Source organism: Hylobates moloch, unplaced genomic scaffold (genome assembly GCF_009828535.3).
Source record: "Hylobates moloch isolate HMO894 unplaced genomic scaffold, HMol_V3 SCAFFOLD_20, whole genome shotgun sequence".
Classification (NCBI taxonomy): Eukaryota; Metazoa; Chordata; class Mammalia; order Primates; family Hylobatidae; genus Hylobates; species Hylobates moloch.
The window spans coordinates 22,384,124-22,411,853 of record NW_026652295.1 but is presented as its reverse complement, the minus strand read 5'-3'; the positions used below and the strand labels follow the sequence as shown (position 1 = coordinate 22,411,853).

General features: G+C 37.4%; 1 long non-coding RNA gene and 1 other non-coding gene across 3 annotated transcripts in view; both read left to right on the top strand.

Moving 5' to 3' along the window:
• The window catches only part of LOC131382159 (uncharacterized), a 325,239-nt gene that overhangs the window by 40,505 nt on the left and 257,004 nt on the right, over positions 1-27,730 (top strand). The window lies entirely within an intron of this gene.
• LOC116460571 (U6 spliceosomal RNA) lies at positions 12,735-12,842 on the top strand. Its single transcript, XR_004245860.1, has one exon. It is a non-coding gene; the product is annotated as a U6 spliceosomal RNA (small nuclear RNA).

The window sequence follows — 27,730 nt, the reverse complement described above, 5'->3', positions numbered from 1 at the left end:
CAAGAGGAGAGGGAAGTGAAAAGGCTGGGCTGGCCAGATTTGGCTCAAAGCCAAGATAAACTTCTTAGTGCAGGGAAAAAGCCAGCAAGAGATGTCCAGCGTCCACATTCCTTCTGCATATTCCTGCAGTCCTAGCCATGGGAAAGCCCCTCGACCCTCGCAGATCCTGAGATTAGTATAGGGAGCTGCCTGGAGTCCACACAATGGCATTGTTTCAGAGAGGGTGTTTGTGCTGGGCTCCATACACCTCCCCAGACCCAAGCAGCTGCACTATAGTGACATTTTTAGAGCCTAGCCCTCACCAGACTACATTCTGTCCTGGATCGCAACTGTACCTGCATCTCCACATGTCTGGAACTCTGCTGACATCCTTCCATGTCCACCCAGAGGGCTACAGCATCACAATGCTGACTAGACCCAGCAGTGCAGCCAGGTCCCCAGCACTCTAGCCTACGCAATGTCTTGCACCCAAGAAATGCATGGTGCAGTGCACCAGGGAAGCTGGCCTTAGGACAAAGAGAGAAGCACACCTCCCCAGAGCCTGAGAGTTGCCTGTCTTGGGCTGCTGACAGCAACGTTACTACCCACACCCAGCAGCAGGGCTGCCACATGCATACCTGCATGTGCCTTCAGAGGGCCTGGTGACTGGCACTCCTGGGCATCATCCTGAGGCCTGAGGACAGGCCCACCCTGCCCATGGCTACTACCTAGTGCTTGGAAATCAAGTACCCCACCCACAATAGCTGGTGCCTGTCATCTGGGAATTGACCAGCCCCTCCTGCCCCAACCTTTACCTTCATGCGTCATTGGGGTACCTGGAGATTGACTGACTCAAGCTGTATGTACCACCTGGGGACCTAGGGGCTATAGCAGCCAGCCCATCACTGCCACCATTAGTGCCCATGCATGCCACCTGGGGCCCTGAATATTATCGCAGTACCACAACTACCATTGCTGAATCCCATGCTCACCATCCAGGGGCCCAAGAACCTGTCTGGCTGCCCAGCCCACAGGTGCCACTTACAGCACCTGAGCAAGCCACTTGAAGGCCCAAAGATTAGCCTGCCCAAATCTGCTACCATCAGTGCCCACATAGCCATCTGGGGCCCAAGGACTGACTACCTGATGACCCTGTCTCCAGCAAAGCCTTACCACAGCCTTCATTAACAACCATAGCCCAAGCCACTGAACAAATTAAGACACCACTGATGCTGAATACAGCCAAAGATGTCACACAGAGACTGTACTACTGTGCCTACCCAGAATCAAAACCAACATGCCCTACACAACCAACACTTTAGATACATCATTGGAATAAGTCTTTCCCTACAAAGCTAATCCATAAAGTTGGCTGATACCAGATACAAATGTATCAACATAGAGATATAAGAAATATGAAAAAACAAGGAAACTTGACAGCTCTAAATGAAAACAATGATTATTGAGCAACAGATTTTAATTTTAAAAAAATATATGAAATGCCTGAAAAAGAATTCAAAATAATGATATTGAAGAAGCTTAGTGAGATATAAGAGAACATAGATAAACAATACAAAGAAGTCATAAAAATATTCATAATCTGAATGAGAAATTCAACAAAGATATGTATATATATCATAAAAAGGAACAAACAGAAATCCTGGAACTGAACAATTCAGTGAATGAAATAAAACATACAATTGAAAGATTCAATAATAAAATAGATCAAACGAAAGGAAAAAACCTATGTTACATATGAGACACCACAAGCTTCCGAATATTTGAATTGTATGTGTTCCAGAAAAAGAAGAGATGGGAAAAGGCATAGAAATTCTATTCAACAAAATAATACCTGAAAACTTTTCAAGTATTAAAAGCTGCAAGAGATATAGACATTTAGTTATAGGAAGCTCAAAGATTCCCAAATAGATTCAACTTCAAAGTCTTCTCCAACGCATAATAGAGAAACTGTCAAAAACCAAAGAAAGAGAAGAGAATTTAAAAACATCAGGAGAAAAGAATCAAGTCACATGCAAGGGTATCCCCATCAGACTAACAAAGAATTTCTCAGCAGAAACTATAGAGGCTAGGAAATAATAGGTTGATATAAGCAAAGTGCTGAAAAGGAAAAAACAAACAAACAATAAAAACTGCCAGCCAAGAATACTATGAACCACAAAGTTATCCATCAAAAATGAAGGAGAAGTAGTTTTTCTCTTATAAGCAAAAACTGAGATAATTTATCACTACTAACCAGCCATACAAAAAAGGCTCAATGAAGTCCTACATCTGAAAGTGAAAAGACAATATATACTATCATGAAAACACAAAAAAGTATAAAACTCACTCAGAGCAGACATACAAATGAGAAAGAAAAATGACTTAAATATTACTACTATATAAAACCACAAAGCCACAATGATAAACAATAAGAGAAGAAGAAAGAAACAAAGGGTATACAAAAAGAAAACAGAAAACAATTAACAAAATAAACAGGAATAAGTCTTTACCTATCAATAATAACTTTGAATGTAAATGGGCTAAATTCCCCACTTAAAATATATAGTCTGGCTGAAAGGATTAAAGAAACATGACCTAACTATATGCTGCCTATAAGAAACTCATTTCACCTGTAAAGACACATATAGACTGAAAATGAAGGGATGTGAAAAGATGTTACATGCAAATGGAAACCAAATGTTAATAGCTATACTTATATCAGATAAAACAGACTTTAAGTTGAAAACTGTAAAAATAAGCAGATAAAGTAATGATATAATGATAAAGAAATCAATTTAGCAAAAGGATATAACAATTCTAATTATATATGTATTCAACACAGGAGCACCCAGGTATATAATGCAAAGATGTTTAGATCTAAAGGGAGAGATAGACCTCAATATAATAATAGTTGGAGACTCCAACATCCCATTCTCAGCATTGGATAGATCATCTATACAGAACATCAACTAACAAATATTGAATTTAAACTGTACTTTAGAGCAAATGAACCTAGCAGACATTTACAGAACATTTTAATCCAACAGCTTCAGAATATACATTCTTCTCATCGGCACATGGAACATACTCCAGGATAGACCATGTATTAGGCAACATAATAAGTCTCAAAAAATTTTAAAAATCAAAATTATATCACTTTTTAAAAATCAAAATTACATATTTTCAAGCCATGGTGAAGTGAAATTAATAAAAAGAATCAATGTCATTCTTTACAGAAATAGAAAATAAGCACTAAAATTTGTATGAAACCACAAAAAAGTCTAAATAGTCAATGCAATCTTGAGCAAAAATAACAAAGCCGGAAGCATCACTTCAAAATATACTACAAAGATATAGTAACCAAAGCAACATGACATTGATATGAAAACAGACACATAGGCCAATGGAACAGAATCAAGAGCCCAGAAAAATATTCACGTATTTACAGCCAACTGATTTTCAACAAAGGTGCCAAGAACAGACACTGGTGAAAGAACACTCTCTTCAATAAATGGTGGTAGGAAAACTATATATTTATATGTGAAGAATGAAATAGACTCCTATCCCTTACCATATCACCTTACCTGTTAAATTTTTAAAATTTTCGCACAGCAGAGGAAACAATGAACACAGTAAACAGACAATTTACAGAAAGGAAGAAAACATTTTCGAACTGTTCACCTGCCAGGGGACTAATTTGCAGAATATACAAGGAACTCAAACAATTGAACAGCAAAACAAAAACAAATAATCTCATTAAATACTGGACAAAGGATCCGAATAGACATTTCTCAAAAGGAGACATATAAATGGCAAACAGATATATGAAAAAATGCTGAGCATCACTAATCATCAGAGAAATGCAAATCAAAATCACAATGAGATATCTCATCCCAATTAAAATGGCTATTGTTAAAAAGACAAAATATAACGAATGCTAGCAAAGATTCAGAGAAAGGGAAACTCTCGTACACTGTTGGTAGGAATGTACATTAGTATAGTCAGTATAAAAAGCAGTATGGGAGTTGCTTAAAAAAAAACAACTAAAAATAGAACTATTAATACTGTATGATCCACAATCCCACTACTGGGTATTTATCCAACAGAAAGGAAATCAGAATATCAAAGGGATACCTTCACCATCATTTTTATTGCAGCACTATTCACAATAGCCCAGATTCAGAATCGACCTAAGTGTTCATCAATGGATGAATGTATAAATGTGGTACATAAAAATATAATGGAATACTATTCAACCATAAAAAAGAATGAAATTTTGTCATTTATGGCAACATGGATGGAGCTGGTGATCACCATGTTAAGTGAAATAAGCCAGGCACAGAAAGACAACTATTCCACGTTCTCACCCTTCTGTGGGAGCTAAAAAAAAAAAAAGCTGATGTATTGGAGGTAGAGAGTAGAATGATAATTACCAGAGGCTGGGAAGTGAAGTGGGATGAAAAGAGTTTGATTAATGGGTACAAACATACAGTTAGATGGAAGAAATAAGTTCTAGTGTTTGATAGAATAGGGTGTCTATAGTTACCAATAATATATTGTATATTTGAAAATAGCTGGAAGAGATTTGAAATTTTCCTGACACACACAAAGATAAATGTTTGAGGTGATGGATATCCTAATTACCCTGATTTGATGATTACACATTGTATTCATGTATCAAAATATCCCATGTACCCCATAAATATGTACAATTATTATGTATCAATAAAAATATAAAATTAGAATATTTAAATATAAACACACTTCAGTTTTGACATAGATTAAAACTGAAACATAGTGTAGGAAATATTAGCTGATATCCTTCATCACATCAATTTCTCTATTTGTATACAAAGTTTAAGACTGATGAAGTGTCTACTTTAATATGAGGCAGTAATAGAGAGGCTGTGTGGTGTCCACCAAAGAGTAACAGGTCGTAGAGTTATAATAACCAAGTTCCAGTCACCTATCTCACTCATGTGGCCTTGGCCTGTAGCCTTAGTGCGTTATTAATCTAAGCTTTCTCCTTAGATAACTGAGGTTAATGACAAAAACTGTCATTGTCTCTCTCAGTATTACTGTTAAGGTCAAGTAAGATATTTCATAAAAATAAAACTATTTGTGTTGTTACTATCGTCATCATCATCATCATCATCATCATCATCATAATGCAACTGAGAAGTTAAGTAATAATTATTTATTATATTCAGAAACAAAATATGTTGACTTTTTCAATGGATATGAAGATATTAGTAACAATAGTCAATCTTGTTGACCAGATTGGGTAGTTCCTGTATTTAAAATTGTTCCAAAGACAATGCAGAATTTAAAAATCTGAGTGCTCAGCAAGACACTCTTGGTTTTACATACCTATTTATTTTACTTTACCAAACTTCTACAGTCTCGCTTCTTCCTGTCTTTTTTTGCCTAACTTTTAAGTTCATGAATTTGTAGTTTAGAATGCTGCATTTATTCCTGACAACTTTAGAAGAGACTCAAGGATGAAGACCACAATTCTTATTGCATGCCTACCTTTTCACGTGGCACTTTCAACATTTCTAAATCCCAAGTCAGAGATAAAGTAGAGATTAGTTCAGGTAGCATAGATCTGTCAATTGCTCAAAAGCAGGTGCAATAACTCAAGCTGTAGTTACGGGGAGGCTTGGAGATTTTAAATGATTTGGCAATAGATTTGAAATAAACCAGTCTGCCTTCCATAGTATGCCATTTTTAAGGGAGTAGATTTCAGAAATGCCATATTTATTCTAAGTAAAATTCTAAATCCCATAAGAATAAAATGCTTTATTAATTCTTAATTACAGATTATTTTTGCCTTAATTGCTATTAGGGTTCAATCTTCAAAAGGAAATAGTATATGACCATATTTTATTTTAACCTTGGCATGTGGTATAGTTCAGATATTTGTCCTCTCCAAATCTCATATTGAAATTTGATCCCCAGTGTTGGAGGTGGAGCCTGTTGGGAGGTATTTGACTCATGGGAGTGGCTCCTTATGAATGCCTTGGTACTGTCTTCTGGGTAATGACTGAGTTCTTGCTCTATTAGTTCATGTAAAAGCTGCTTATTTTAAAAAGCATGGCACTTTCTGCTCTCTCTTCCTTCCTTTATTGCCATGTGATATCTGCTCACTTTCCCCTTCTGCCATGGTTGGAAGCTTCCTGAAGCCCTCACTAGAAGCAAATGCTGGTGCATGCGTCTTGTACAGCCTGCAGAACTGTGAGCCAAATAAAGCTATTTTCTTCATAAATTACCCAGCCTCAGATAGTTCCTTTATAGCAATGCAAAATGGACTAAAACAGCATCTGATATAATTTGTGACTCTGAAATCTTTTGGGTAAATGCTCCTTAGCAGACATGCGTAGCATTTTTAAAAAATATCATTGCCCTAAAGAAACAGTAGATTCCTCAACAGCTTCCAAATTGAATATCTAATTTGGGCGTGGGAGTTTTCTCCCCCCTAAAATAATAAGAACAGAATCAGTTACAGTATTATTTTGTGATAAAAAATTTTATGAATAGTTTAGCATACATCTTCAGGATCTAAGACCTAAAAAGATCAGTCTTGCCCAAGACCTGAAAATATATGCAAAACTGTCTTTGTTTCATGAATAATTATGCTGGTATATCATTTCCATTGTGTTTTGTTTTGTTTGTTGCCTATAGATTTTTAAATCATAAATGATATAAAACCATATTCCTAGAAATCTTCCGTCTCTCACTAATGCCTCACAACATTCCCATATTTCCCTGAATACTATATTGCCTTGGTACTGTTTTTGAGTGATACGATAATAACAGAGTGTTATTCCTGATTGTAATTCATTTTGCTTGCATATCAATCTTGTTGTGTTTGAATGTATACAAAGAATACTAATCACTGCACTGTATGTCTTTAACCTCTATCACAAAGAATCTTTGTTTGCATATGCAGGATTTTCAATAATATTTGCATAAAGAGTAAGTCAGACACTTTGATTACTAGTAATCTTTTCACAATTTATAAGATTTTACACTTGAGGATAAGGTTTTTTTTCCTTCAATTATTTGTTTTTCCCTGTCAGGTTAGGTATCCTCTCATTTGTATGCCCATATTAGAGGATGTATCAATAATAGCTAATATTCAAGAAGGCAAAATAATGAGAAAACCTTAATCAAAAAGTACCGATTAATAAACTTTCAATTTGAGAATACACTTAGAAAAATTCTTAATCCAGAGAGGCATAATTTGAATAATTTACTCCTTTAACTATAATATCCTTTTCTTCTGCATTCCCAAAGATCCAATGTTTAACACACAATACAAAAAATCGTTTCAAATTTTGTCTAACAAAGATCTGGAACAAAATTTAAAAAAATAAAAAGAAGCTACGAAGCAAAGATTATATTTTCAGAAAAAATTTGATGGAGCAACAAAGGTTTGTATTTGTCCCTCCATTCTTTAATTCTCCCACAATAAATCTTATTCAGAAATATGTGAAAATCTGAAATCACTTCTTGCCTATGAACAATGTTGTGAAGCCTCTGGGTTCCAAGGCAAGAAACAGGCTCAACCTGATCAATGTGGTAGAATTTTATGAGAGTTCTCAACTATGGTTATCAATCTGTACCTCAGTGCTAACTTTTGAGTGTATCTTCTAGAAATTCACCTGCTATATGATTTTTCTCCTGGATCACACTAAATCTCTGAAGGTCATATCCTAGGCCTCCTCCCATCTCCTTCAATTTAGCCAGTGAATTTCTATAACCATTAATACTCTCCTTTCTTCATTTTGATGACTGTATTTTGATCAAGTTTTCTAGTCGTTGACCATGCTATTTAAACATATTACAACCAATTTCTAGTATAGTAGGATATAGGTTATAATAAGATATAGTGGAATTAAGTGAACAAATAAGTAACCCACTAACACATAGAATCTATAAAATGTGTCACTGTTTTCGTAATAATTTAAAAAATTGGATTCACTTTTCCCCCCATTTTATTGAGTCTCCCATATATGTGTAGACATATTTCGGGCTTCTAGAAGCACTGGTGGTTTCACCACTTATTTAATGTTGCAAGAAATCATCATCACAGAAGTCGTGCTCTGAAGTCCCAAAGCTAATATTTACTTATGAGACATTTTGCATTACCTCATAAGCATGAGAAATTTAATAAAGTTATTATCCTCATTTTGCACATGAACAAACTAAGAATTGATAAAGTTAAATAACTTGCAAAGGTAAGACACCTGGCAAGCCAAGAACCTTGGAAGCTCAATCAGATTCTGAATTTCATGCATTTCACAGTCATTCATTTCCTCAATTAAGGTACTATTCAGGTCTACCTTATATGGAATGGAATGAGAATAATACGCATATGTTTTCTTATATGATCCTGTTAACTCTGGGAAACAAGCAGGGGAAATATATGTAGTTTGTTTCTATGTATCAGAAAATTTGTATTTAGAAATGTAAAATGAATGGCACAGGACTACAAATTTAGTTTATGGTAGAATCTAGACCAGAACCCAGGTCCCCTGAGAAGAAATTCAGTGTTTTTCATAGTTATTCTGTGACTTACCACTGTTTCAGTGCACAGTGTCTGACTAGATTCACATTTTCAAAGCAATTTTAAATAGCTGATACCTCTGTTTTCTCAAGTAATAAACCAAAAAAAAAAGAAAAAAATGAAGATATGCTTTAAAAATTATTCATACATTAAAGACACAAAAAACTTCATTGTATTGATAAAATGCATGCACACACTATGACTTTTTGTGATTTTAACATTTTCTTCTTCAAATATAGTGTTCAAAAAATGACTAGAAAGAGGAGACTTTCGTATAGTGTTTCATGTAAAATTTGCACTGAGATATTATAAACATGAAATGATTTTCCTCTGAAAAATATTGAAATGTTTCAGAGACAGAGCATTTATTTTGCTCCCATTCAAATACTCTCACACAAGGAGACACTTATTTTCCAGAGACTTATTCTAAAGCTATCCCTAATAAGTGGAAGCCAGTACTTGGTTTGAAACTCAGTAGGCATTCTTTCAAAAGACTTTATTTTGGACTAATGTCTTAGGTAAGGATATGAGATGTCCAAAGTATAGAGAGCTAAAAGAAAAATATATCTTCCCACCACTTTGAGAACAAATTATCTTTTGAGGCGGACATTCAATTTAAGATTGATGATAGTTTTGCATTTGTCTTTTTACTTATCTTTCTTGAAATATGCCATTATTGGTATGTTTGTAATGCTGTATAGTTTAACCAGTTTTGTAATTTTTTCTTTATGATTACCATAGAATGTATTATTATAACATAGAATATGCCACTCCTGTTAAATGTGGGGGAAAAGAATTGTGGTGGGTTCTCTGAATTTTAGGACAGTTATTTTTTCCAAATATATTTTAAAATGACAAACAAAACCGACACTAGGAGATACATTTTGCAATTTAGTTAGGTAACTTTTGAAATTTCTAAAATTTTTAAGCTTCAGGTGTTCTTAAATCATAAATAAGGTGATTATATAATTTGTCTAAAGTAGAACAATTTTGAGGATGAAAGAAGCACTTTCGGTAATTGTATGAAGGTACACAAACAGGGTTATGTTCACCTCAATTGTAAGGGGCATTGACATTTCTTTCTGTTTGCTTCCCAAAAGTAATAGCCTGTCCTCAAGTCATTGTGTGCTTATTTGTAAAGACCCATAATATCATTTGGGACCAGTTCTGTTTCACTTTCTCTTTCATTTTCTTTTTTGAGATGAAATTGTATAATTCTCATATGCCAAATGGGGAGAAATAATTAAGCTTAATTTTGAACCAGTAAGTTTTAAAATATTTTCTATGGGTATTAAAGGATTTGGCTTGCAATGAACTTCCCTGCTATTAGTTGGGTTGAAAGGAATGAAAAATGCTTATGATTCTTTCATATGGTGGCCACCAGGAATATTATATTGCAATATCCTGTAATTACCCACACCTTTCCCTTTTATTTAGCAAGAAGAGAAATATAGAAAATAAAAAACACTGCCAGCAAGACCAAGTCCCTTAGCTTCTCTGTCTTTCATAAACACTGGGAAGTATATAAGAATGAAAATCCCATTTAAAAACAAGTTCATTTTTCTAAACATGATATATCAACTATACTGAAGTGTGACCTCCTATCAAGTGTTCTTAATGGGAAGGAATAATATCTTTTCATATTCTATTTCTGAGGGAGAAACACACACACAATTGAGCAAAAATGCACACAATCTCTTAACCTTTGCCCTATATATCTGTCACAATTGTCTTTCAATGCAGAGAATTCAGGCATTCAACAAAGCATATCTTGAGCACCTGCCGTGTGCCAGAAGTACAAGCCTGCAGATGTAAGGGAAATGCAGACCATATATTAATAACCAACCAAAAAGCAATCACCAAGTTGTGAAAACTTTGAGTAAGACAGTAGAAACAAATGGGTGGCACTGACTTAAAATATGATTAGGATAAAGACACAGGGTAAAAAGTCAGAGTGAGGGGCCAGGGGGTCAGTGTGAACAGAGATCTTGAACCAGAAAGAGCTTGGAGACCAATAAGGTAATCATTCTTGCATTATGATATATGATATCTCAAGATAAAGATGCCAAAATATTTGTCTGTTTTCACTTATAAGAAAGACTTTTTCCCCCAAGATCCAAGGCAATTATACAAGAGAATCTGAAACGTGTGGTATCCAGAAATACTCACAGCACTCTGCTAGCTCTTACTCCTAAATGATTGTAACGTGTTTTTACTTTTTTGTGATGTTCCACACAACCTGTAAAGATTAAATGCTGGGCAGAGGATTTAACTGCTGTTCTCAGGAAAGGAAAAGGCCTTGGTGAGGGATGTAGAACGGCAAGGTAGCACCCCCTTTTACTGTGATTGTATTTACTTTTTGACACTGATTCAGAGTGGTTGAATTGCATAACAATTTGCAGAGATGTTAGGTGCACCTATGCAATGTAGGATATTGCTTGAATTCACAGAACCCCTATCCCTTAAGAAAGTTTATTGTTTAGAATTATCCAATAAAGACCTCACAGTTGAGGATGGGGATATATGTACGGTCATAGTAATGTCATCTAATAGCTGCCTTTACTCTAAGATACATAATTTGAAGCTGTTATTTTTATTTTTTTAAATTAGCCATTATTTCTTTTAAGAAATACATCAGAAATCTTAGGGAGCAGGCTTAAGCTGCCTGTAGTTTCTAATTCTGCCATGACTATTTGGAGTGTTAGTAGGGGATTCCCCAGGCTCTATAACAATGAGGGTCATAGGGACAATGAGTGGACATGTTGAAGATGCTGCTATGGACAGAATTGTGTCCCCCAAAATTCATATGCTGCAGCCCTAGCCCTGGTGTGATGATGCTTTTTGGAGGTGGGGCCTTTGGAGGGTAATTATGGTTTCATGAAGTCATGAAGGTGAAGCCCAGATCCGATGGGATTAGTGCCCTAATAAGAGACTCCAGTGGGCTTTCTGTCATTCTGTGTGTCTCTGCCATGTGAGAACACAGAGAGAATGCAGCCATCTACCAACCAAGAAGAGAGCCTCACCAGAAGGCAATCCTGCTGACACCTTGATCTTGGACTTACAGCTTCCAGAACTGTGAGAAAATATATTTCTATTGTTTAAGGTATTTTTGTTTTGGCAGACTAAGACAAACGTCTTGGCTCGTAAGACATACCCCCAAAGCTGTCTGAGTAGGTGGTAGAACATGTGCTTCTTTAAGCATGGCCTTTGGACAACTTGCATAAAAAACACCTGGGAAGCCTGTTAAAATTCAGATTCCTGGGCCAAAATAGACCTACTGGACCCTAATCGCTGGAGATGGGGCCCCAGAGCTGACACGGCAGGGTCTTTTCGTTTTCCTGGTAAGCTAGACTGTAAGCAGCACAAAGGCAAAGATAATTTCTGTTTCATTCAATATTGGGCTGGCAGCACCTAGCAGGAGGCAGGTTATATGCTAGATGCCTCATAGGTGACTTGCTAAAGTGGGAACAAAGGTCCCATTTAAATTCTATAGATTATGACAAGAATGCAGGCAAAACAAATGTATTCTGCAGAGACCAGCAAGGCAAAAGATTTTAGGAGCCCATTTAAACCATTAAAGAGGATTGATTTGACATAGGGTAAAAATCCAGTAAAGTCATCAAAGGCAAATTTTTTGTGACTGTTAGTTTGTGTTACATAATCCACCTACTGCTGTAGGTTGGGAGTAAATGAGTCACACATATTTGAATTTATTTTCTTTTATTTTTTTTGACACTGAGTCTCACTCTTGTGCCTAGGCTGGAGAGCAGTGGCATGATCTCAGCTCACTGCAGCCTCAACCTCCTTGGCTTCAAGTAATCCTCCCACCTCAGACTCCCTAGTAGCTGGGACTACAGGCACATGCCACCATGCCTTGCTTTTTTTTTTTTTTTTTTTTGTAGAGACAAGATTTCACCATGTTGGCCAGGTTGGTCTCAAACTCTTGGGTTTAAGCAATCTGCAAGCCTCAGCCTCCTAGAGTGCTGGGACTGCACTCATCAGCAATAGTGCCTGGCCTGAATTTATTTTCAATACCCATGTTAGACACAGCTTTTCACAAAGCTCTGAGTACCTCCAGTAGAGAGTACTTCTAGATCAACTATATATTTTTCATCAATACATGTAGTCATACCATTAGTGTAGTGGGCAAACACTATACTGAGAATAAAAAATGCTAGACTTTGTGCTCACTTCAGCAGCACATATACTAAAATTGGAAATGATACAGAGAAGATTAGCATGGTTCCTGTGCAAGGATGACATGCAAATTCGTGAAGCATTCCATATTTTTAAGAAAGTTAAGAATCTTGAAAAAGGGTTAGACAAATTGCTAACTGGGATAACCAGCGTAGGAAAGAACATAAATGACCTGATGGAGCTGGAAAACACAGCACAAGAACTTCGTGAAGCATACACAAGCTTCAATAGCCGATTTGATCAAGTGGAAGAAAGGATATCAGTGATTGAAGATCAAATTAATGAAATAAAGCAAGAAGACAAGATTAGAGAAAAAAGAGTGAAAAGAAATGACCAAAGCCTCCAAGAAATATAGGACTATGTAAAAAGATCAAATCTATGTTTGATTGGTGTACCTGAAAGTGATGAGGAGAATGGAACCAAGTTGGAAAACACTCTTCAGGATATTATCCAGGAGGACTTCCCCAACCTAGCAAGGCAGGCCAACATTCAATTCAAGAAATACAGAGAACACCACAAAGATATTCCTCAAGAATAGCAACCCCAAGACACATAATCATCAGATTCACCAAGGTTGACATGAAGGAAAAAATGTTAAGGGCAGCCAGAGAAAAAGGTCTGGTTACCCACAAAGGGAAGCCCATCAGACTAACATTGGATCTCTCAGCAGAAACCCTACAAGCCAGAAGAGAGTGGGGGCCAATATTCAACGTTCTTAAAGAAAAGAATTTTCAACCCAGAATTTCATATCCAGCCAAACTAAGCTTCATAAGTGAAGGATAAATAAAATTATTTACAGACAAGCAAATGCTGAGAGATTTTGTCACCACCAGGCCTGCCTTACAAGAGCTCCTGAAGGAAGCACTAAAGATGGAAAGGAACAGCTAGTAGCAGCCACTGCAAAAACATGCAAAATTGTAAAGACCATTGACGCTATGAAGAAACTGCATCAACTAATGGGCAAGATAATCAGCTAGCATCATAATGACAGGATCAAATTCACACATAACAATATTAACCTTAAATGTAAACAGGCTAAATGCCCCAATTAAAAGACACAGACTGGCAAATTGGATAAAGAGTCAAGACCCATCAGTGTGCTGTATTCAGGAGAATGAATTCATTCAATTCTTGAATTGAATGTTGGCATGCCTTGCTAGGTTGGGGAAGTTCTCCTGGATAATATACTTAAGAGTGTTTTCTAACTTGATTCCATCTCACGTGCAAAGACACACATAGGCTCAAAATAAAGGGATAGAGGAAGATCTACCAAGCAAATGGAAAGCAAAAAAAAAAAAACAGGGGCTGCAATCCCAGTCTCTGATAAAACAGACTTAAAGCCAACAAAGATCAAAAGAGACAAAGAAGGGCATTACATAGTGGTAAAGGGATCAATGCAACAAGAAAAGCTAACTATCCTATATATATATGCATTCAATATAGGAGCACCCAGATTCATAAAGCAAGTTCTTAGAGACCTACAAAGAGACTTAGACACCAACACAATAGTAGTAGGAGACTTTAATGCCCCACGGTCAATATTAGACAGATCAACGAGACAGAAAATTAACAAGGATATCCAGGACTTGAACTCAGCTCTGCACCAAGCAGACCTAATAGACATATACAGAACTCTCCACCTCAAATTAATGGAATACACCTTCTTCTCAGCACCACATCACACTTATTCTAAAATTAACCGCATAATCAGAAGTAAAACACTCCTCAGAAAATGTAAGAGAAATTACAACAAACTGTCTCTCAGTCCACAGTGCAATCAGATTAGCACTCAGGATTAAGAAACTCACTCAAAACCACACAACTACATAGAAACTGAACAACCTGCTCCTGAATGACAACTGGGTAAATAACAAAATTAAGGCAGAAATAAAGATGTTCTTTGAAACCAATGAGAACAAAGACACAACGTATCAGAATCTCTGGGACACATTTAAAGCAGTTTTTAGAGGGAAATTTATAGCATTAAATGCCCACAAGAGAAAGCAGGAAAGATCTAAAATTGACACCCTAATATCACAATTAAAAGAACTAGAGAAGCAAGAGCAAACAAATTCAAATGCTAGCAGAAGAAAAGAAATAACTAAGATCAGAGCAGAACTGAAGGAGATAGAGACACAAAAAACCCATCAAAAAATCAATGAATCCAGAAGCTGGTTTTTTGAAAAGATCAACAAAATAGATAGACTGCTAGCCAGACTAATAAGAAAAGAGAGAAGAATCAAATAGATGCAATGAAAAATGATAAAGGGGATATCACCACTGATCCCACAGAAATACAAACTATCATCAGAGAATACTATAAACATCTCTACACAAATAAACTAGAAAATCTAGAAGAAATGGATAACTTCCTGGACACATACACCCTCCCAAGACTAAACCAGGAAGAAGTCAAATCTCTGAATAGACCAATAACAGGTTCTGAAATTGAGGCAATAATTAATAGCCTACCAACCAAAAAAAAGTCCAGGACCAGAGTGAATCACAGCCAAATTATAGCAGAGGCACAAAGAGGAGCTGGTACCATTCCTTTTGAAACTATTCCAATCAATAGGAAAAAAAAGGGAATCCTCCCTAACTCATTTTATGAGGGCAGCATCATCTTAATACCAAATCTGGCAGATACACAACAAAAATAGAAAATTTCAGGCCAATATCCCTGATGAACATTAATGCAGAAATCCTCAATAAAATACTGGCAAATCAAATCCAGCAGCACATCAAAAAGCTTATCCACCACGATCAAGTCGGCTTCATCCCTAGGATGCAAGACTGGTTCAACATATGCAAATCAATAAACATAATCCATCAGATAAACAGAACCAATGACAAAAATCACATGATTATCTTAATAGATGCAGAAAAGGCCTTTGACAAGATTTAACAGCCTTTCATGCTAAAAACTCTCAATAAATTAGGTATTGATGGAACATATATCAAAATAATAAGAGCTATTTATGACAAACCCACAACCAATATCATACTGAATGGAAACTGGAAGCATTCACTTTGAAAACTGGCACAAGACAAGGATGCCCTCTCTCACCACTTCTATTCAGTGTTGGAAGTTCTAGCCAGGGCAATCAGGCAAGAGAAAGAAATAAGGGATATTCAATTAGGAAAAGACGAAGTCAAATTGTCTCTATTTGCAGATGATATAACTGTATATTTAGAAAACCCCTTGGTCTCAGCACAAAATCTCCTTAAGCTGATAAGCAACTTCAGCAAAGTCTCAGGATACAAAATCAATGTGCAAAAATCACAAGCATTCCTATACACCAATAACAGACAAACAGGGAGCCAAATCATGAGTGAACTCCCATTCACAATTGCTTCAAAGAGAATAAAATACCTAGGAATCCAACTTACAAGAGATGTGAAGGACCTCTTCAACGAGAACTACAAACCACTACTCAACAAAATAAAAGAGGACACAAACAAATGGAAGAACATTCCATGCTCATGGATAGGAAGAGTCAATAATGTGAAATGGCCATACTGCCCGAAGTAGTTTATAGATGCGATGCTATCCTCATCAAGCTACCACTGACTTTCTTCACAGAATTGGAAAAAAAATACTTTAAATTTCATATGGAACCAAAAACGAGCCTGCATAGCCAAGACAATCCTAAACAAAATGAACAAAGCTGAAAGGCATCAAGCTACCTGACTTCAAACTATACTACAAGGCTACAGTAACCAAAACAGCATGTTACTGGTACTAAAACAGATATACAGACCAATGGAACACAACAGAGGCCTCGGAAATAACATCACACATCTACAACCATCTGATCTTTGACAAACCTGACAAAAACAAGCAATGGGGAAAGGATTCCCTATTGAATAAATGGTGCTGAGAAAACTGGCTAGTCATATGCAGAAAGCTGAAACTGGATCCCTTCCTTACACCTTATACAAAAATTAACTCAAGGTGAATTAAAGACTTAAATGTAAGACCTATAACCATAAACCTAAGCAATACCATTCAGGACATAGGCATGGGTGAAGAGTTCATGACTAAAACATCAAAAGCAATGGCAGCAAAATCCAAAATAGACAAATGGGATGTAATTAAACTAAAGAGCTTCTGCACAGCAAAAGAAACTATCATCAGAGTGAGCATGCAACATACAGAATGGGAGAAAGTTTTTGCAATCTATCCATCTGACAAAGGGCTAATATCCAGAATCTACAAAGAACTTAAACCAATTTACAAGAAAAAAACAACCCCATGAAAAAGTGGGCAAAGGATATGAACAGACACTTCTCAAAATAAGACGTTTATGCAGCCAACAAAATTATGAAAAAATGCTCATCATCACTGGTCATTAGGGAAATGCAAATCAAAGCCACAGTGAGATACTATCTCATTGCCAGTTAGAATGGCCATCATTAAAAAGTCAGGAAACAACAGATTCTGGAGAGGATGTGGACAAATAGGAAAGAACACTTTTACACTGTTGGTGGGAGTTTAAATTAGTTCAACCATTGTGGAAGACAGTGTGACAACTCCTCAAGGATCTAGAACTAGTAATACTATTTGACCCAGCAATCCCATTACTGGGAATATACCAAAAGGAGTATAAATCATTCTACTATAAAGACACATGCACACGAATATTTATTGCAGCACTGTTTACAATAGCAAAGTCTTGGAACCAACCCAAATGCCCATCAATTATAGACTGGATAAAGAAAATGTGGCACATATACACCATGGAATACTGTGCAGCCATAAAAAAGGATGAGTTCATTTCCTTTGCAGGGACATGGATGAATCTGGAAACCATCATTCTCAGCACAGTAACACAAGAAGAGAAAACCAAACACCTCATGTTCTCACTCATAAGTGGGAGTTGAACAATGAGAACACATGGACACAGGGAGGGGAACATCCACACACTGAGGCCTGCCCTGGGGTGGGGGACTGGGTGAGGGATAGCATTAGAAGAAATACCTAATGTAAGCAATGAGTTTATGGGTGCAGCAAACCACTATGGCACATGTATACCTATGTAACAAACCTGCACGTTATGCACATGTACCCCAGAACTTAAAGTATAATAATAAAAAAAAATTACAGACTTTGACAAAAGCCACATGTTCAAGTATAAATTCATTAACATTCCTTAAATCTCAATTGTCTGGGGTTGGATTTGATTTTGATGGTCCCTACATACTGTAAAATTCCATGACTCTGTGATTACACCATTAGGATCTTTTTCTCAAATACTGATTGTTTAGCCTGGAAGCTACAGAAGATTTCAAAAGACCTGAATTAAAACAGAGCAAGGGATTGCCCCCTTACTTCCCCTTGTAAGACCTTGTAAGGCCTTGTAAGTCTCTGAAGGGAAATAAAAGTTTATAGTAATCATGCTTAGATGACTTCTGCATCCACAAGTTCCATATCTGCTGATTCAAACAACCATGGATCAAAAATATTTGCAGGAAAAAAAATAACAATGTGACAATAGGAATAATATAAACAAAAATACAATTTAACAACCATTTACAGAGCACTTACACTGTATTAGGCATTATAAGTAATGTAGACTTGAGGATGTTCATAAATTATATGCATATACTAAGCAATTTTATCTAAGACCCTTGAATTGTGGTATCCAGGGGGTCCTGGAGCCAATGTCCCACAGATACACAGGGATGACTGTAAATGTGTAGAATGTTTTTTTTTTTTTTTTTTTTGAGACGGAGTCTCGCTCTGTCGCCCAGGCTGGAGTGCAGTGGCGCAATCTGAATGTTTTTTTTTCTTTCATCTGCATCCACTTTGATAGGACCTAACAAGTAGCAGAAGGCAAAAGTTATGTGGAGGTGATTAAATATGTTCCAGATAAATACTGTCATGCTAATATAAAGTCTTGCATGCCCCATGCCAATCCTTTCTGAAACAGTTAGCTAAATATAGCTACATGTTGGCTATATTGATTAATAAACTGAAAAAAGACTATTTTATACAGTTTACCAGGGAGGGGTATTTTTATTTGTGTTCATTTGTTGGATTTTTTGATGGGAGAAGATAGGTGTGATGGAGGAGATAATCAAGTCTGGAGAAATTAGGACATGTTTGTGGGGAGTAATGAAATGAAATGGCGTGAACCCGGGAGGCGGAGCTTTGCTATGAGACAAGAACGCGCCACTGCACTCCAGCCTGGGTGACAGAGCAAGACTCTGTCTCAAAAAAAAAAAAAAAAAAAGAAATGAAATACAAATATGTGCAAATCCTAGGTTGCTACCAAAACTCAGATCTGTATCCTGATTTCTGGAAGAGAAAATAATAGGACCAGCATCAGTCGTTGTGTATCTCAGCTACTTTTAACAATTCTTAAACTGTCTCATCACTTGCATCTGGTTGGATCTGGCAAATAAATACAACTGATCAGGTCACAGTTCACTGGGAAAATGAACAAACATTCCAACCACCAGCTCTATTATTTCATTACCATGCCTTTCCCACTTCTGCTTGTTCTCTGGGTCCAAAGTAAAATTGTGAGCACCGATTGCTTTCAGGAGCAAAAAAGGGATGGACTCTATCACACAGCAAGGATGGGCTACCATAAGGTAAAGTGTGGAAACCAAGGCCTCTTTGTCTGCTAAGGAAGCAAGGAATAGGCAGGGAATCCAGGGGACCTCTAGTGTTCTCAGAAAGCCTCCAAGTAGATTGGGAGAAAATGTCATTTCCAGATTACTTGTAGCAAGAAATGGTGGTAAGATTAATTTTGTTTGGAGAAAATTGCACAGAATAAGAACTTATTTGTTTACTTTAGAGGTAGGTTGCCATTTGATTGTGTTTAGTGCAAACATTGACTGTTAGCAAACAATTTATAGATCCAATCTATTACTATAACAGTAGGAGAGCTTTAAATGGGCCTACTGAAAGCCATTACTAAATGAAATACTTTGCATATTAGCAGCAAATCTGCACCCCCTCTATTCCTGAGGAGAGACTCTTACACGCAGGGTATGTTAACTCAGGGCAGTGAATTACTCCATGTAAACAGGCAGCATTTATAAGCAAAGAGTTTTCAAAGCAATGCTGCAAATCCAGCCAGCCTTCCCAAGGAACCTACCTGACCAGCCTCCTGACAATGTGTCTTCTGGCGTCAGGGTGCAGTTCATCCTTTCTCCATTGGCTCCTTTGAGACAATTGCTCAAAGAAGCTTTGGTCTCCACCCTTTATAGCAACTTGCTCCATGATTCACGGCCTTTACAGCTCTCCAGCCCAAGCACACACACACACACACACACACACACACACACACACACACACACACCCACCCCTCTTACCTGAATTCAAATATAGTTCTCCCATTAAAATTCACATACCTTTAAAACAGGTAGTTCTTTAAGCTATTCTAAGTCATTGATCCTTGGAGAAATAATTCAGGATATAAATCCACTCTTCGGAAATTTCCTTTTCTCTATATTAGTATTGTTTTGCCACTTACTACCTTAGGATATTTCTTTGACAATCTTGGAATTCTATTTTTAATCAGAATTGTTGATGTATGATTTACATATAATAAAATTCACCAAATTTAAAGGGTACAATTCATTTGGGCAAATACACTCAATCAAGTAAACATACCAGAAATATGATGTGGAATATTTCCATCACCCCATAACATTCCCTTTGCCACTTCAGAGTTAATCTCCTACACCCCACCTTTAGCCATTTGAAAATATATCTGCTTTCTTTCGCTATAGTTTTACTTTCTAGAATGTCTTTTAGATAGAGTCATTGACTGTGTAATCAGTTTTGTCTGGCTTCTTTCTCAGCATAATGCTTTTAAGAGGCATCTACTTTGTTGCGTAGCATCAGTAGCTTATTTCTTTTTTTTTGCTCAGTAGTATTCCATCATATCAACATATCAGTGTTTACTTATCTATTCACCAGTTGATGGGCTCTTGGATTATTTCCACTTAGGTTATAAAGCTACTGTGAACATTAGAGTACAAGTCTTTATATAAACGTTTCATTTTTCTTGAGTAAATATCTAAGGGTGGGATTGCTAGGTTAAGGAAAATGTCTGTATAGCTCTATGAGAAAGTTTCAAAAATGTTTACCAAACTGATAATACATTTTTGCATTCCTACTAGGAACATAAAATGTTTCTAATTGCTCTACAATTCTTAATGTAGTCAGATTTTTAATTTTAGGCATTGTAATTGGTGTGTGGTGGTTCCTCATTGTAGTTTTAATTTGCATTTTCCTAATGGCTGGTAACAATACAGGAGTTAAGAAGAAATTACTTAGGCAGATACTGAGGGGGGTATGGGAGTCCTTGGTAAGGTTTTCATTTTAATGAAAAGCAGCCCCAAATCATTTTCCTTTCTAACAAAGAGTAGCCTATAAAATCAACCTGCAGACGTAGATGCCAGCAGTTGTGCCAATCATGTTCAAAATGGTAGCCTCATCTCCCCTTTGCTTTATCAGCCATGTGTACAATAAGGTGACACTGGTCAATGGGAAAGTTCATTTGCATAATAAGATTAGGGTGGGGCAGCTAGCCTTCCCCATGCACTATGTAAACGTCATACCTGATAGAACCAATCTGTGAGCCCTACGTAAATCAGACATTGCCTTCTCAAACCTGACTGTGAAATCCAGCGCATCTGCCTCCTGCCAGTCTTTTCTGCTCAGAGATCCCTCTCTCTCTAGAGAGAGAGTTGTTTCTCTTTCTTTTTTCTTCTGCCTATTAAACCTCTGCTGCTAAACTCCTCATGTGTATCTGTATCCTAAGTTTTCCTGGCATGAGATGACGAACCCCAGAGTATATACCACAGACAACAACGTAGCCACTTCATACTGGGGGCTTGTGAGGGATACCCAGGTACAACATTCATTGAAAGAGTCAGTAGAGAAGTGGACTCCATCTCTGTCTTTTCATTTCAGGGCTCTCGGCCTCCATTTTAGAACCAAATCAAACCAAATACTGGGCCCCCTTCAGCCATTTAATAATGATTAGCCTGGATACCAGCCTTAAAAGACTTGGGAGACAGGCTTACTGGGGAGAATATGGAGAATCTCCCAGCACCCATGGGTTGCTGGGCCTGTTGGCTATGTTTGAACCAGCTTCCTTTCACAGAGGACTTAGCTGTCACATGGGGCTGGAAGACGTTTTGGGGCAACTGAGGATTTCTGGCTGGGCCTATCCCCCAGTGTTACCCAAAGGCTTCTGGACTGACCCAGCCTTTAACCATCCAATGGGATGTTGGCAGCAGGATCTTCAACTTTTCCATCGCAATTTCCTCCTTTCCTGTCCATGACCGCCATATCTCCTATCCTCTCTGTGTATGCAATGTGTGGAAAGTTTTATAGTTCAGGGAAGTATTCTTGTTTGGCAAGATCAGGGAATGTCTTAGTAACTGGGGATATAACTCAAGGGAAAGTGTTTTTATGATTTTCTAGAAACAGAGAGACCCCCCCCCCCCCCCCCCCCCCACACACACACACAGTGAGCATCACCCTCTGCTCTTGGTCTGGAGAGCACATAGCATTTCCAGGTCTCTCACTGCCCTTGGTATGGAGAGTACATGGCATGTCAAGGTCACTCTGCCCTTAGTCTGGAGAGCACATGGAATTTCAAGATCAACAATGCCACCTAATGGAATAGGGATCTTCTCAATGAGGCACATTGTTGGTCCTTTACCAAAACACTCTAGCTTCTGAATTCTCCCTTTTTGTGCCCTTCTACTAGAAACCAGGCTTTATACTGCTTCTGTGAACAAGAAAACTCTACCTTCAACAATTGGGAGTAAAATGTCCCCCAGAACCAAATTTTCATCTCAATACTGTCCCATCAGCAGAAAAACAGTCATTTGGTCCCTATGTTTTTAAGGCACCTATTCTGCCTCCAATTTAAATGGTACTTAATTAGTAAAGGGATTTTAAGTTTAGAAGTTAACCAGAACCATTCTCAAAGGGTAGATGCTTTAGCACAGGCCATAATAGCAGGGTATAGAGCTCAAATGAGCACACTTCCTCCATTAAGGAGGGAGATGCAAATGTCACATAGTCTCTCCCAAGATACATATTTCGGGGAGCCAGGTAGGTCACACAAGTCTAGGAAGTCAAAAGGAAATCACAGGCAGAGGACTGGAGCCACATGGGTGAGTGTGACTAATCCTAATCACTTAGTTCCTCTGGTTCCATGGCTGGGGGCCTGCAACCATAGGTGGCACACTCAACAAGGTGCCATGACCCAGGAACCACGGGGGAAAACAGCAGGGAGGACGCCCCCATTGTCTTCCTCTCCACCCTAGGTCATACCAAAATGAAGGAGACTAAAGGGACGCCTATTTCTCACTTCTCTTTCTAGATGGGTAATGGATCATCTTCAGCTTGCAACCCTCTGGAGTGTATCCTGAAGCACAGGGACTCCTTTGACCCTAAGAATTTAAAGAAAAAGTGGCCCATTTTCTTTTGCACAAGGGCATGGCCTTCTTACTAGACCTTTTGCAGGCGTTACAAAATCAACCCGTCTCTTTTAGTAGTCATATCAGGCAGGCCTATGGAGAATGACTCTCCAAAGTTAGAGAAGCAACTTCCAGGGGAACAACTGGAAATTCCTCCTTATTCAGGGCTCCCTCAAGTTCCCTTCTCATTACAGGACCTTAGACAAATAAAGGGAGATTTAGACCGATTTTCTAATGACCCTGGTAGTTATATGATAGGTTTCTAAAATTTAACTCAGGTGTTTGACCTCTCATGAAGGGATGCTAGGCTGCTCCTAAGCCAAACCCTAACTGCGGCTGAAAATCAGACAGCTCTGCAGGCAGTAGAGAATTTCGGAGATGAGCAACATGTCTCCTATTTCCCAATAGGAAGAGAGGTGGTACTTCTTGACAACCCTAATTGGAACCCCTAGACTTTTCTATAGTATTTTTCTGTCTTTCACAGTTTAAAATGGCTCTTTTATAATGTTCTTCCAACCTGGGAAAAGTTAATTTCCCCAAACCTTAAAATGCTTGGCTTAGAGTTGAGTTAGGGGGAAGGGAACCCAGAAGCCTGACATGCCAGCAAAAGGGTAAAAAAAATTTTAACAGTCAAGCTTTTGGCTTCTCTCTCCCTGTGCAAACCAGTAAAAGGGATGATAAGGATTATTGTTTATATTCTTAAGTTTTAATTAATGAAAGAGGATTTGTGAGGATGATCTTAAGCTGTAGCCAATCTGGTGTACTTGATGTGTCTTTCTGTATGGTTCTGTCAAAAGAAATGGTACCTTAGGTTAGGATACAGGTATAGGACCCCATAAGCCTGTTGTTCAAGCCAGCTCAACAAAATGGTCAGTAACGAGGTTGGCTACAGGCCTCCATCTTGATTCATGTCCTTGGGAACATGACCTGTCACCACATGGTAATACTTATTTTAATCTCCACCATTTTACAATGGTGAATGTATTCTTGTGCTAAGTCAGTTCCTGGGTGGAGGCTATAAAATCAGATAAGCCAGTTTATCAATCTGGGTAGTGCCAGCTGAACCATCAAGGGCAGAGTTTAGAAAATATCTTAAGCCCTGATCTTGAGAGCATTAAACAAGGGTCAAAATCTTGTAGCATCCAGCTGCATGACTCCTAAGCCATGGTTTCTAATCTTATGGCTAGTTTCTTGGTCTTGTCCCTAGGAAAGAGGGAAGCATATCTCAGGAAGGGACTATGATCATCTTTTTTTTAGACTATAAACTGCAAACCAGGCTCTTCCCAAAGTTGGTTTAGCCTATGTCCAGGGATGGACAAGGTCAGCTTGGGGGCTGGAAACAAAATGGACTTGGGTGGGTCAGATCTCTCTCATTGCCTCAGTCACAATTTTGCAATAACAGTTTCAAAACCTGCTTATCACTCCTTTGAAAATACGTTTTTTAGGGCCTAATAGCAGGCAGAGCTGAAGGCAAAGACAGATTCCCCAAAATTAAGGGTGCCATTTTATACTGGATGTTGGATCCCCAAAAGGAGAGAGATACTGTGGGAGAAGACATACATTCTCCCATGTACATTCACCGTTAAGACATAACCTAATTAAGGCTTGTTGGTTTCACCTTCGAGGTTACTTTTTGTAATGTTCAAAAGCTGAAAATCTGAACTGCTTGGCATGGCTAAAGTTGAGTAACAAGGGATTTAAAAGGATTTTCTTAAAGAGTTCTCAGCTTATGCCAGGCGTGGTGGCTGACACCTGTAATTCCAGCACTTTGGGAGGCCAAGGCAGGTGGACCACCTGAGGTCAGGAGTTCGAGACCTGCCTGACCAACATGGTGAAACCCTGTCTCTACTAAAAATAAACATTTGCTGGGTATGGTGGCACATACCTGTAATCCCCTACTCAGGAGGGCTGAAGCAAGAGAATCGCTTGAATCCGGGAGGCAGAGGTTGCAGTGAGCTGAGATCATGCCATTACACTCCAGCCTGGGCAACAAGAGTGAAATTCCATTTCAAAAAAAAAAACAAAAAAAAACTTGTCAGCTTAATTAAAAGTAGATATTCAAGTTATGGGCATATTTAAATGGCCTTTATGTTTCTCTCTTCTTGGATTTTGTTTTTCTGAAAATAGGTTTTTTTCTGAAAACAATTTTTTTTTCTTTTCAGTTGACTGAATATTTTCCTCCATTTTTTTCTGTCTTTCCACTCTTAATGCACACAAGAGAGGCTCTGAGATAACTTCTGGTAGCCTGGGACTCCTTGGGTAAAAAAACATCTGTTTTCTCCATGAACCCCAGGAATCAAAAGCGGATAGTTCCCTCTCAAAATCAAAGGCTCTGTTCTGTTTCGCATTGTGTTATCTGACAGTTTTGAGTTTGGGGGGTATCAAATTACCTCACATTATGAGAGGGTTTTGGGGTGTAATAACTAGGTAGGAAATATATTTTAAGTGATGGTTAATAGTAGTTATGGAGGAATGTTTAACTGCACATTTGAATCAGAGAAGAATGCTGTTGGTCACCTAAAAGATATGGAAACATCTCCACCCCTGACTAAGAGATGAGACTCCCATGGAGAATGGGCTGAATACAAAATAAGCCAATTGGCTTTGGGATGCCTTGCAATGAAATGCATGGTAGAAGCACTACGCTGTCTTCTCCCACAGTATCTCTCTCCTTTTCGGGATCCGAGATCCAGTATAAAGTGACACCCTTAATTTTGGGGATCTGTCTTTGCCTTCAGCTCTGCTTGCTTATTAGGCCCTAAAAATGCATGCTATCCTGGCCCTGTTCCTTCAAGGTCTCCACTATTTGCCAGTAATCCAATTAAGAAACTGGCAAATGAAATATCTTACAAGTGCTGAATCTTCTGTCTGTTTGTGTCACTGTGTATGTGTTGTGTGTAATGTCTATAAAGAGATCTAATTGATTGGCTTAAGGAAAAATAAGTGCTAAAGAGATCTAATTGATTGACTTAAGGAAAAATAAGTGCTTAAATTAAAATTTTTTTTGGTTTACATGACTTTAATCTTTAAGAAATAAAAATAGTCTTAAGGATTATTTGTAAAGTGCAAGTGTTGTCAAAATGCAAATAGGTTTTCTAAATTATACAACTTAGATACTAGGTTTGTTTATTCCAGGTTTGTATACTGCTGCTTTACAGATAGGTGAGGCTTGGGGTTCTGGAAAGAGACCTTATCTGCACTTCTGTGTGGGTCCTAGGCTAGCTGCTTACTAACCAGATTTTTCACCAAAAGTAAAAGTTGATAAGAGTTAACATTGCAACGTGTATTTGAGATCACTAAACAGTTTTACATACAAGGTGTATAAAAACAGTAAAACGTGTTTTTTAGTAAAAGATTATAAGAAAGCATGGCAATGTAAATTTTGCTGAGAGATGATGAATTATATTAAATTTGATCAGATAAAGCTAGAGGTTTAAGCAAGCTATAGTAAGATTGTAAAAAACTAATCTTGCCAAAAAATGTGTAAACATTAACTAAATTCAAAAGGGTATCATATGGTCTCTTCATAAATTGAACATTGAAATAAAAGCACAGCAAGGTTGTCATAAGATGCTAATCTGCCCTTTAGCAAAAGGTGTTATAAAGGATTTTTAAAGATTTCACCTCATGGTTAAATTGGTTAAGATTAGATGGAATTTTCTATGAGGTTTCATCAAAAGGTGGTTTGAACATTAATAAACTAATGCAAGGGAAAAATTTGGCTTTGAACAAAAATTTTATGTAATAGTAAAGGCTAATGAACGGTTTTTGCCTTTTGAGTTATTTTGGCAAACTAAATAATTTACGGCAATCTGGAATTCTATGTCATAACATCAAGTGTTTTAACCCTCTAACATTTAACAGGCCTCCCAAAATCAAACTTTAAAGTTTTAATATTGCCTTTCCTGATGCCTAGCTTGGCTTTCTGGATGGTTCAGAGGGCCCCTGACACATCCAGAGAAGTGGAAATAAGATTATTTGACATATTTAGTCACATGGTATTGCCAAAATGATGTCCAATCTTCATTAAGTTATATTTTGGTGACTAATAGTAATATATGTTCCAAAATTGCATAGGACTTCTAAAATTCTAATGTCCAGGTATATGCTATCAATCATAATTAAGGTTAAATTTATTGTAAACCACACAGATAACTAAACTTCTTTGTCAGTCATGTTTTTAACTGTAACTAACCTGGAAATTTTGTCTTTCACAGACAATTGTTGACTTGCTTTGTTCCTTCCCAAAAGATGGATTATAATCAAGTTATAAGACTTTAACAGGTGTTTTCAAGTGCAGGTTTCTAATAGTTTTGAAGATTGTAGCATTGGAATAGATACAAAATGTACAGGACTCATGAAGAACTAAAATGTTCAAGAATATCAAGAAACAAGAGTTAACTGGACTGCACTCAGAAAGCTAAAGCAACTTTTTTGACTTTTGCTTGAAATATTACTGATCTTTGCTTTGTTTTTCAGAGTCAAGAAAAATTATTTTGAGCTATTTATGGCCTTTAATAATAG